The sequence below is a fragment of the Sarcophilus harrisii genome, chromosome 6, assembly GCF_902635505.1.
Source record: "Sarcophilus harrisii chromosome 6, mSarHar1.11, whole genome shotgun sequence".
NCBI classification, from domain to species: domain Eukaryota; kingdom Metazoa; phylum Chordata; class Mammalia; order Dasyuromorphia; family Dasyuridae; genus Sarcophilus; species Sarcophilus harrisii.
In genome coordinates this window covers 89,312,898-89,324,090 of record NC_045431.1, presented here as the reverse complement: position 1 = coordinate 89,324,090, position 11,193 = coordinate 89,312,898, and the positions used below count along the sequence as shown (strand labels likewise).

The following is an 11,193-nucleotide window of genomic DNA, read 5'->3' as shown; positions in this document are numbered from 1 at the left end:
GAAATTAGGTACTATTATTATCTCCGTTTTATAAATGAGGAAACAGAGGCAAACAGATGAAACGATTTGCCCTGAAACACATAGTTGACAATTGTTTGGGATTATATTATAACTTATTTCTTACTAAGTCCAAGGCTGGCACTGTGACAAATGGCTGCTTTTATACTGACTTGTTACACTGTGATAGTCACACTGTGCTAGTCACTTAACCTCTCAGTATTCTGTACAATGATCTAAGACTTTAACATCCCTCTAGTTATAAATCTGTGATCCTATGATTCTCCTAACATAAATTATACAAAAAATATTGATTTCCTTTGCTTGAGGGACTTTCTGATACCAGTTAAATTAACTTCATTCCATATTCCAGTTTCTATTCCTAACCAGTACATACTTCTATATTTGTTGAAAAATTCCTTAACTTGGTTTTCGAATTTTTTTCTGATTATATTTGCTTTGGAGAGTGTCTACAACCATATTCTGATATGAATATTAGTAATCCTGGAATGTTAAAATTACACCTGGAAGGAAACTTAGAGAAAATCTAAATTTTAGGGATGATTAAATCAAGGTTCAGAAAAATGAAATGACTTATTTGTGGAGACAGGTGTAATGGAGTGCTCTCACAGCTAGAGAGCACTGGACTTGAAATTAGGAAGACCTGAATTTAAAACTTGCTTCAGACACTTGCTAGTCACAATCATTTAACCTTAAATGAGTTTGTTTGCTCACCTGTGAAATACTTATAATAATAGCACTTCTCACAAGGGTTATTGTGAAAATCATATGATATGTAGAAATAGCACTTAGCAAATCTTGCCACTATTATTATTACGAAATATCACAATGATAACCACTCTTAGAAAATTTTGCAAGTGATTCTCTATGGAGGATGATGGTCCAATCAATTCATGAGATTTATTAACATGGTCAAAGCAATCTGTGAAGTTTAGTTTGACATGTTATTTCTGATGTGGTCATCTCATTACTCAGGACTGAGACAAAAGTCAAAACAAAACAAACAAATGCCATAACATTTACAGATATCATTTCAAAACATATTTCAAATAGATTATGAAATGTTTTTCTTGCACCATTCTTTAAAAAAAGCAATTGATATATTAATCAAAATAAACATCATATAACCTTCAAGATTTAAGGAAGTTTAGTTATTTTGTGAGTTCATTGGAAACAAAACATTATTTTCTTGTTGCTGGTGCTTTTCATATATTTTATTTGGTTTTTTACTCTGAAATATATAAACTTCCTTGAAAAAACTATTTTGATATTTTACCTTTAGGATCATCATGAAGTTCACAATTAAAAGGGAGGATGGAAAAGAGTAGAGATACACACTTTTCCTTAAACAATAACTTCATTCCTACATAGCAGCATATTTCACATGTACTGTTAAACTTTAGTATTTTTTTTTCTGTCTCGTAGCCTTTAAAATACTTACTATCCAAGAGGCACAGTTTTACAGCAGTGAAACTCTTAAGCAGAGCAATGAGCCAGAGGGAAGGAAATAATTCTCTTTTCCAGGATGTTTTTCTAAAAGAATAAAAAAAGGAAAGAAAGAGGGGGAAAGCAAACGGAGACCAGGGTTGCAGAGAACAGAGCAAGACAAAGAGCAGGAATTTGATTGGAACTGATCCCTTCTAGTTCCCTCCTTTTTGATGCAAACATTGAAGCTCTTCGAGCTGGTGCTATGCACGCAGAGATCACCAGGGTGCAAAGAAGCAGCAGCCTTCGTGGCAGCAATGGCTCCTGCATAAAACACATTACACTTGGACAGGGTTGAATGTTAGAGGGACAGAGTCCAGAGGGATCCACACCCACCCCAAGCCTAGAGATGGCTTCTGCGCCTGCCACCCACAGCTGCTGACCCAAAGTGCATCCCAGTCAACTCGGAGGCGCCCACCTCTTGGGGGCTGGTATGCAAATTAGGTACGTCAGATGGAGGAGGCGTGACATTCCAGGGTTGAGTGGCAGCGGCTCTAGGACGGAAGGGAGGGGGTGAACCAGCTTGGTTCAGTGACTGAGACAAACTGGAGGTGAGAGGAGCTGGTGCTGTCCACGGAGCTGCTGGTGCTGAACCACTGGACGCACTACCTTTTTGGTGCTCCTGAGCCCTAGAGACAACGCCCTCCACCACCCCTAGCAACTCGAGAAACCTATCTTCCTAGAACACCCCGATCAACTTGATAAGGGAAAAAATTGTATCGGACCTGGAAGACTTCTCAGTTCATCACCTGGACGCCCGTTCAGGCGCTTCATCGGGAATTTCTATAGTTTTCGACCAAACTGCTTTAATCTCTTTCCCCCCCAGATACGGTCCGTTGCTTTTTCTTTTTAAATTGTGTTTTATATATGCACGACCATTAGGTGCGACGACAACAAAAAAATTTCCTTGAGGACTTTTATTACTGTTAATATCAGGTAAGTAGAACAATTTTAATGCAAATTACTATATTAAGTGGGGGACGGTCGCTTCAGAATTAAAAAAAAAACTGCAAAGTTGTGAACTATAAGTCTTAGTCTTGGATGATTGCAGAGGGAACATTTGGGGAGAACAGTATTTAGGGATCATCATTATTATCTGCAGCAGCATTATTATTTTTTTCTGTTTTAAGAGGATCTAGTGACATTAATCAAACAATGAAAGCTGGGAAGTTCAAAGCTTTCTGCATTTGTAAAGTTACTATCATCATGTTTCCTCTTGCTTTTTAAAGGAAAATATTTGTTGAACACTTCACTATAGCACGAGACAGGCACTGCCCTGGGTAAGCAATGAAGAAAATGTTAGCAAAAGGCATTAAATGAACCATCCAACAAGTTGTTCTAAAGAAATGTCACCTTAAAATGTTATTTATTTCCAGTGGACAAGTTTCTGTCTAACATATATGTGTATATGTGCTATCCATATATATGGTATCCATAGTATCTATCTGGAAAGTGCAAGTAAGCACCTGAAAGGTTTTAAAGCTAAGGAAATAGGGTGTATGGGGGGGACATTCCTTATATACTTGACTGGGTGTTTCTGAGTGTGCTGTAATACAGTAGATCCAAATCAAAACTTGGGGAAACAACCTTTTGAGGACTCCCTACTCCAAGGTCAATGTGTGTTTGAGAGTTGTGGGTTGTTTGTTCTGCTATTGACTGGTGAATGTCAGGCCTTCCCCCTGGCTAGTAGGAAATGTAAATGGGGAGTTCTGATTTAATAATACTGTATTAGGTTGTATTATAGTCACTGCTGCTGCTGGTAATTGAATGGAACTAGGAAGCGTGGGCTGAAAAAAATGTCTCGCTATTTCAGCAGTGTTTAACCTTTTGCATGCTCAATACAGAGCTTATCTCCACTTAGGGGATTTGCTGTGGAAAATGTGTTCCTTTTGTAACTTGGCAGTGTGTTCCGAGTATGTATAGAGTGGATTTCTATTGGGAAAAACACTGAACAGGCAGTTTCATCTAATAGTAAGAGCTCGTATTAAGGACAGAATTAAACTAGAGCCTTCTATTTCTTATTACTATGCATGGCTTTATTTGGTAGGGAAGATGGGTTTGCCTTAGGAATAGAACTCAGTCTACCCATTACCTATCTGTAATTCAGTCATATGAGATTAACTACGGATCACGATTAGAAATAAAACAAGGTAAAGCAAACAAACTAACAACAACAAAAAAAACCCCTTAAATTTAGCCTATAACAAGACTGGTGATTAAAATTCTTCTTTTGGGTCTTTAAATAACATTTAATTTTTATGTGTGAAATGCATCTGTGTCTGTTCAGTTCTCATTCACATTTCCTTTTCTCAGCATATCACAAATATTAAAGTTAAATTCTGGTGAATTTATAGAGCATCATTGAATCCTGTGTTCCAATTGTGTTATTGTTTAGATAGATGACTCTAACCTTAGAGTCATTTTAAAAATCCTTCTAATTTTTTTTCTTTTGTTAACTACACAGACAAACATCTCTGCTGAAGTTCTTTGAGATTCTTTTTACTGAAGTTGGATATTAAGACATAAGCTAAATAATAAATTTAGGTTTATATATATAGTGGTTATGCATTTCCACAGAATTTTAAGTAAAACACTGACATATTTAACTGATTATAATTAAGTAAAGCAAACTACTTTTTATTAAAGTGCTTTCTGTTGTTGTTATGGCTTAATCACAAATAAGAAGAGAGGAGGAAAAACATCGCTAAGTCGGCCTGGAAGTTTTTGGTGAAAATAAAAGGGAATTCCTCTTTACCTTTATACGGTCAGAATGCTTAAAAGCTCATTTTTATATATGTAAATATATATACTGAAGCAGACTCTACTATGAAACTTTACTTGGAAAATTTCTTATTCTTATTTGGGACTTTAAGTCACTTTGTAATGGTGATTTTTACAACAATCCTGTGAGAAATACGATTGGGGGTAATTTCTTAAGTCATCAAAGAAAATAGCTACATTTAAGGAATTCACTTAGTTTATTTAAATGGTGAATCCTTAGTCTCATATCTTGTAGTATTTTTACACAACCAAATATCTTGTCCTGGTAGATAAAGTCCTGAAATCTTTATTTGAAGTTTGATATTGTCCCAATATATTGTTGATGAAACACTAAAATCAAACTATACTTCTAGAGTTGATGAACTTGTTCAGTGAATTTCGCTGGGGTTTATCATCTAATTAACAAAATAAGGAATTGAGGCTTGGTTCACATTCACAAACTCAAAACTGAATGGAAAAAAATTGTTTCACTGATACAAATTATGAAATGCTCGTTCACTTCTTGGACTTTAAATATTATTCAAATATTGTTGCACATCATTACTTTCTTGATACATTTGGTAGGATGAATGGTAGTCTACCTTATTTATATATAATTTGTTTTCTTAGAAATATGTATCCTTTGGAATTTGAGCTTTTTAATGTAAAATTCCAAGATATTTTTATTACCACAATCTTTTCCATTCCTCTTAGACCAAAGGATCCATGAGGGCAGGAGTCACGTGTTGTTTAAGCTAGGTATCTCCCCAAGCCCTTAAAAGTTTTCTACATAGTGGCTTCTTAATACATGTTTATTAAACTGAATTAGATGAATTGGTAGCTCAAAGTAATTTGTTTCATTATTAAGGTAATCCAAATGTAGATAGTATTTCTTTTTAAATGAAATTCTTATTTTCCAAAATAATTCTGATTTGCTCCAGTTTTTTGTCAGTTTTAGTCCTGACATGAGACAACAGCAAATATGAAACTAAATTTTTCTGTTTGTATCTATTTCCTTATCAATATCATCAAGTCATGAATACTTTCTATGCATATTTGAAAATTCATCAACTATTTTGAAGTTATTTTTGAAAAGACTATATAGAAATTCTTAGTGTTGATTATTTTTATATTGTTTTCTTTTTGTTCTATTGAGAATGATTCCTTAAAAAGAATGTTGGAATTAAAAATCACAGGACGTAGATTCAAATCTCAGTTCTTTTATTACTACCTATGTGATTTGGGGCAAATCATTTTATCTCTTTGGGCCAACACTTTCCCCATTACCAAAATGAGGGATTTGGTCTAGATAACCACTAAGTTACCTTCTAATTTTTAATCTATGATTCCATGATCCAAAAATAATATTCAGGGCTCACTGTAGTATCTATCAGAGTTGTTATGAGGAAAGGCCTTTGTAAACTCTGAAATGCTACAAGAATGTGAGTTTTTATCACTTTCTATTATAATTATTCAACATGAAATAAATTGAGATATTTAAACTAAAAATATTTTACTTTGGATGATCCGTCAGTAGCATATAGTTCAATTATTTAAGTAGTTCCATGGTTTGCAACATAGTTTCCTTGTATTCCTTCATTTTCTTACTACACTAATATACCTAGTCAAGGATATTTCATGGATTTGACATGGCAAAATTCTGAAGATTCAACAAATTTTGACTACTTTTGGTTCCATAGTAGCACTTATGTTTCTAGTTCTTATTTTACCAAACAGTGTTAATTACCTATGATTCAACACTTTCAGAGGCCCTTGGGTATTAATCAAACAGAGGTGTGTTGTGATATCCCTCGAGGACTCCTCTTATTTTCCATTTGTCTTTGTTATTTTGAAGCAAGTGATTGGTCCCTTTGAGTTTTATATTATCTTGGTATATACTAGGTTAATATAATTATAATTAAAAATTATACCTTTAATACATTGACTCATAGTATTTAATACAATGAAATCACTATCCATTGTATACATGGAATCTATGTATTCATTTTGATCTAAGTCATGGCAGACTGCTATAATTAAACATAGCACAAACACTGAGAGATTGTGTTCACAGTGTTCTATGGAGAGTAGTATTAAATATCCATGCAGTGGGGAAAACTAAAGTTATGTCTAGTCAGGACTGTGGGATATTTCCTAAATTAGTGATGGTCTATTACATTATTAAAGAATACTACATTCACCTTCCTAATTGTGTTTTACTAAGGCTAGCAACAAACTAGTTTATTAAGTACAGTTTATTTCGATAGAAGTAGCAGATAAGAAGGATGTTAAATAACAGAAGGTATACAGACTGGTATTAAAACATCATGGATAATCAAGAAAATGGATATCCCAGAAAATGGATATCCTGCTTGCATATAATCAAGAAATTGCTCATTTTATTCTGAAAAATGTAACATTATTTTATTCTGGTAATCAGAGAGAAACAGACAGACAGACAGAGAGACAGAGACAGAGAGAGATCTGTTGTAACTAAACACATTCTACTAGACTATATCCTCCTGAAGGTGAAGAATTTTTTTCTTTCTTTCTTTCTTTCTTTCTTTCTTTCTTTCTTTCTTTCTTTCTTTCTTTCTTTCTTTCTTTCTTTCTTTCTTTCTTTCTTTCTCCATCAAGCATACTAAATAGATTTGCATATATGACAAGTCATATCTCTAAGAATGTGCAAAAACTGTATCTTAGACCATGGGGCCTATATTTGATTGCTCTCTAGGAATTATTGATTTCACTAACCCTTACTCTCTCTAACATGCATGATTGTGTATAACACTTTTCTTCCTTTTAAAAGGTTGTTTAATATAATCAATTAATAGATATTTATTAAGAGCTTACTATATCCTAGATACAATATAAGTATAATAAATGAAATGATCCCTACTGGAGGAAACAACAAGTCTCACACACACACACACACACACACACACACACACACACACACACACACTTCAGGGGTATCTAGGTTTCACCAGAGTCAGGAGAACTTGAATTCAAATCTGGCTTCCGATACTTCCTAGCTATGTTACCCTGGGCAAATTACTTAACTTGGTTTCCTCCTCTATAAAATGAGCTAGAGAAGGACATGGCACTCTAGTATCTTTGTTATGAAAATACCAAATGGGGTCACAAAGAGTCAGACAAAATCAAATGAATGCACAACAACAAAATGTATAAAGTATCATCAATATAAAATTAACACAAAGTAGTTAAACACAAAGTTGTTTGGAAGGAAGAGAGACATTGACTGAGGGAATCAGAAAAGGCTTCATATAAAAGTTGGTATCTGAGGGACACCCCAGAGAAATAGAAAGACTATTTAAGACAATAATAAAACAAGAAGAGTACTTCTGATATGTGGGCTAGAAAGATAGAGATAGAGATATAATTTTGGGGACCCAGAGTTAGGAAACAAAGGTTTAAGTCAGTGTTTGACATTAAATAGTTTTCCTACAATAGGCCTTCAAATCTCTCAAATTTAGTTTCTTCTTTTTTTCAAATGTAGATAACAGTTGCACTATCTAACTTATGGAATTGTTTTGGAGGAAAGCCCTTTGTGAACTTTAAATTGCTATAGTCATATAGTTTATTTATTATTTTGTTGGGAAACAGGCGGTGAATTGCTAGTAGTTATTTATAGCAGTCACAATAGAGTTGTGTAACAGATCAGGTGTAACCTTCACGACTTCTTGTTGTCTTGTGTATCTGGTAACAAGAAAATGACAAATATTGAACTATGAACTAGAATTCTGTTTTCTTGTATCCAGGCACTCCTGTACAGTATAATTTAGACATCCAATTAAATTTCTTACCAAATTTTGCTTCTGGGAATTATACTTGTTTGCAAGTTTTCCCTTGGCATTACCCAGCCTAATGTGAATGAGTCCACCAAGTCATTATATCTAAGCAACTAATAATAGAGCAACAGAATGGCATAATGTAATGAGTACTGATCCTGAAGTTGAGCCTGCCAATAACCAATGTGTCCTGGCATAGGGCATTTTATTTCACCAGTTCTTAATTTTCTTACCTGTAAAGTGAGAATAATAAACCTAAAACTATTTATATCACAGCTTGCTATGATGAAAATCCTCTTTCCTTTTAAAGAACTACAGAAAATGTTTATACTAATAATGTTATTTAATTTATATTTTAAAAAATGAAAAAAACATTACTTATGAAGTTTTTGTTTCTGTACTTAAAGTGATATTTTATTTAGTCATACACATCACTTGGAAAATTTGGGTGCATACAGTTGATTTGGAAAGATTAAATATGAATGATGATTGGCAATGTTTATACTGATTGTTTGCATTGGGTTGAAGTTCACCATTTATTTGCATTTGAATTTGGTGTCCAGCAGAGCTTTTTAAAAAGACTTTGGAAAATGATCCTTGTATAATAAAGTACTTCAGAAGTCATAGAATATATTAGGACAAAGTTCTGAAGCATAATTCCAAGAGGTTTTTTTTTTGCCCCCATAAGAACATTTTCATTATGAAATACATTTGTTAGAGTAATACAGTCCTCAATTTTATTTTGATGTCAGTAAGGCTGCTCATATTTGCTATGTTATAAATAAAATTTAATAGAGGAATGTTAATAAAAATTTCTTCTAAGAAAAGTTGAGTCAATTACTGTGATTCCTTTGTCTATCATAATAAGATTATATATAAATGGGAAATAGAAAATATGTTAGATTTGTGACCCTCTCTTTTTTAAATTGAAACAATTCTATAAAAAAATTAGATGAACAGAGATTTAGAACTTTCATTACTCTAGTATTTAATGATTAAACACTTCCATTGTATTTCTCCAAGTTCCCATTAAGATTAAGAGAAATCAAGAGAGGTTTCCTGTAGAAAGTAGTATATTAGCTGCTACTCAAAAGAAGCCAGAACAGCCATAGTAAGGCATTGGAGTGAAGTTTAACACAAAGAGAAACAGAAGGAACTTTTCACTTACACTACAGACCACTGGGACAGAAAGAGGAAATAGAAAAGGACTTAAGAAGTAGATCATTCATGGAGACATGAAGGCGTAGTAAACATATGCTAATTTTTTTTTTTTCTTTGAAGCATAACAGATTTTTTTTTTTAACTCATCCTAGTGATAATTTCCCAAAGATTCTAGGAACAGATGTTTTTAGTACTACAATAATGTTTCATAATTCATTCACTAAATACTAAAAAAACACACACACACTTTTTGTGCCCCAATGTGCAAAATATTGTATTAAAAATAGTAGATGATACAGAGAGAAATAAAATACAATGAAATTCAGTTCCTATACTTTTGGAGATTACAATCAGTTAAAATATTCAAATTAGTGGATACATTTTCCCCCAACAGATCCCCAAATAAAGCAATACATTTAAATTTTACATTTAAAATTTTTATTCATTTATTGTTGCCTTAGTTATAATTTTAATGATATCAAAATATGTGACTTTTGCCTTCTATTTTAGCCAATTTCACCTATGTCACCTATGTAGTATTCTACTCTTGATATCTTTGGGAGTACTACCCTTGACTTTAGCACATGCTATTGAGGATTCTTAAGACTGTGCTATAATGAAATGATTTTTCTTCTAGTCTTTCTCTTGCTACCCCAAATCAAATATTAGTATGTTTACTCTTTGATAATATATATATATACATATATGTGTATGTGTGTGGTTTTATATATATATATATATATATATATATATATATATATACACACACACACACTTGATCTTTTGTTTTCCTTTACACTTATATGGGTTTTCCTGCTTTACCATTTTGAACAAATTTTGCCTATCAAATGTATTGTCTCCTTACCATTAATTGTGAATATGCAGCTTTTAAAAGTTATAGTATTTTTCTAAACCATGACTACTATATTATACTAACAAGTTTAAAGGTAAAAGGAAAAAAAAAACAAAGTATTTTAGAAAATTATTAGTTAGAATCATTAGTATGTATATGTACAAGGAAAGGAAATACAATATAAGATAGAGTGTTGAATTTTCAGTTAGTAGAGACCTGTGTTTAAATCCTGTTATACCTAATGACTGTGTTGCTAACAAATTATTATTTAACCTCTCTGATCCTGATTTGTTTTGTTGTTCATTCTACATTCTCATAGATCAATAATATCAGGAGGCTCTTTCCCAAGTCTCAGTTTATCTAAGGCAAATCCATTCAGTAATTAAATTAAATTAAAGGTAATCTATTCAATAGTTAAAGACTGGTTAAGAACTGAGGCAAAAGATAGCATAGTTTGCCTTCATAAAAAAAATTGTTGTTTGTCTCTCATTTTCCAAGAGGACCAATGATATTAGGAGAGTGATGTCTTAATTTTCAAATGAATTGGATTTAAGTGAAGCAGAACTATACCAAGTCATTAGCCTCACTTTTTCCTCTATAATCATCAGAGTCCAGTGACTTTACTTCTGGACTTTCTCCTGCTATCCCAATCATGACTTGTGTTTTAGCAACTACACTCTTCCTGTGGGAGTCTCCAGTATTAGTATGTTCACACTTTGGTAATATATATACCTTAACCTTTGTTTTCCCATTCAGTTATATGTTCTAATGATCTTTCAATGACTCCAGATGCAATGGGACTTTGGCCTTTTCAAGCTATAATCTTCCACATAATTTGCTTTACTTGTTAATTATAAAATTTGCTCTAAGTGACCTCTAAAGTTCTCTCCAATTTTAACTATCTAGCCCTCTACTCTATGGGGAAGCTGCTTCTCTAATTTTCATTTCTTTATGTGTAAAATGGGGATCATACCTATATTGCCCCTCACAAGGATGATTTGATAGTTAAATGAGGTCATGTATATCAAATGATGGAAAACCTGGAAGCACTATAAAATTCCAAATACCAATACGTCTACTTCAGAAAATAGACTTACAATGGAT

The 11,193-nt window shown here is 32.9% G+C and overlaps 1 protein-coding gene across 2 annotated transcripts in view; it reads left to right on the top strand.

Annotated features, from left to right (window-relative positions):
• Positions 1-1,764: 1,764 nt before the first annotated feature.
• Positions 1,765-11,193, top strand: part of FSTL5 (follistatin like 5) — a 933,164-nt gene continuing 923,735 nt past the window's right edge. For both annotated transcript variants that reach the window (XM_031942878.1, XM_031942877.1), the window contains exon 1: positions 1,765-2,439. The gene's annotated coding sequence lies outside the window, so the exon portion shown is untranslated. The remainder of the gene's footprint in view (positions 2,440-11,193) is intronic.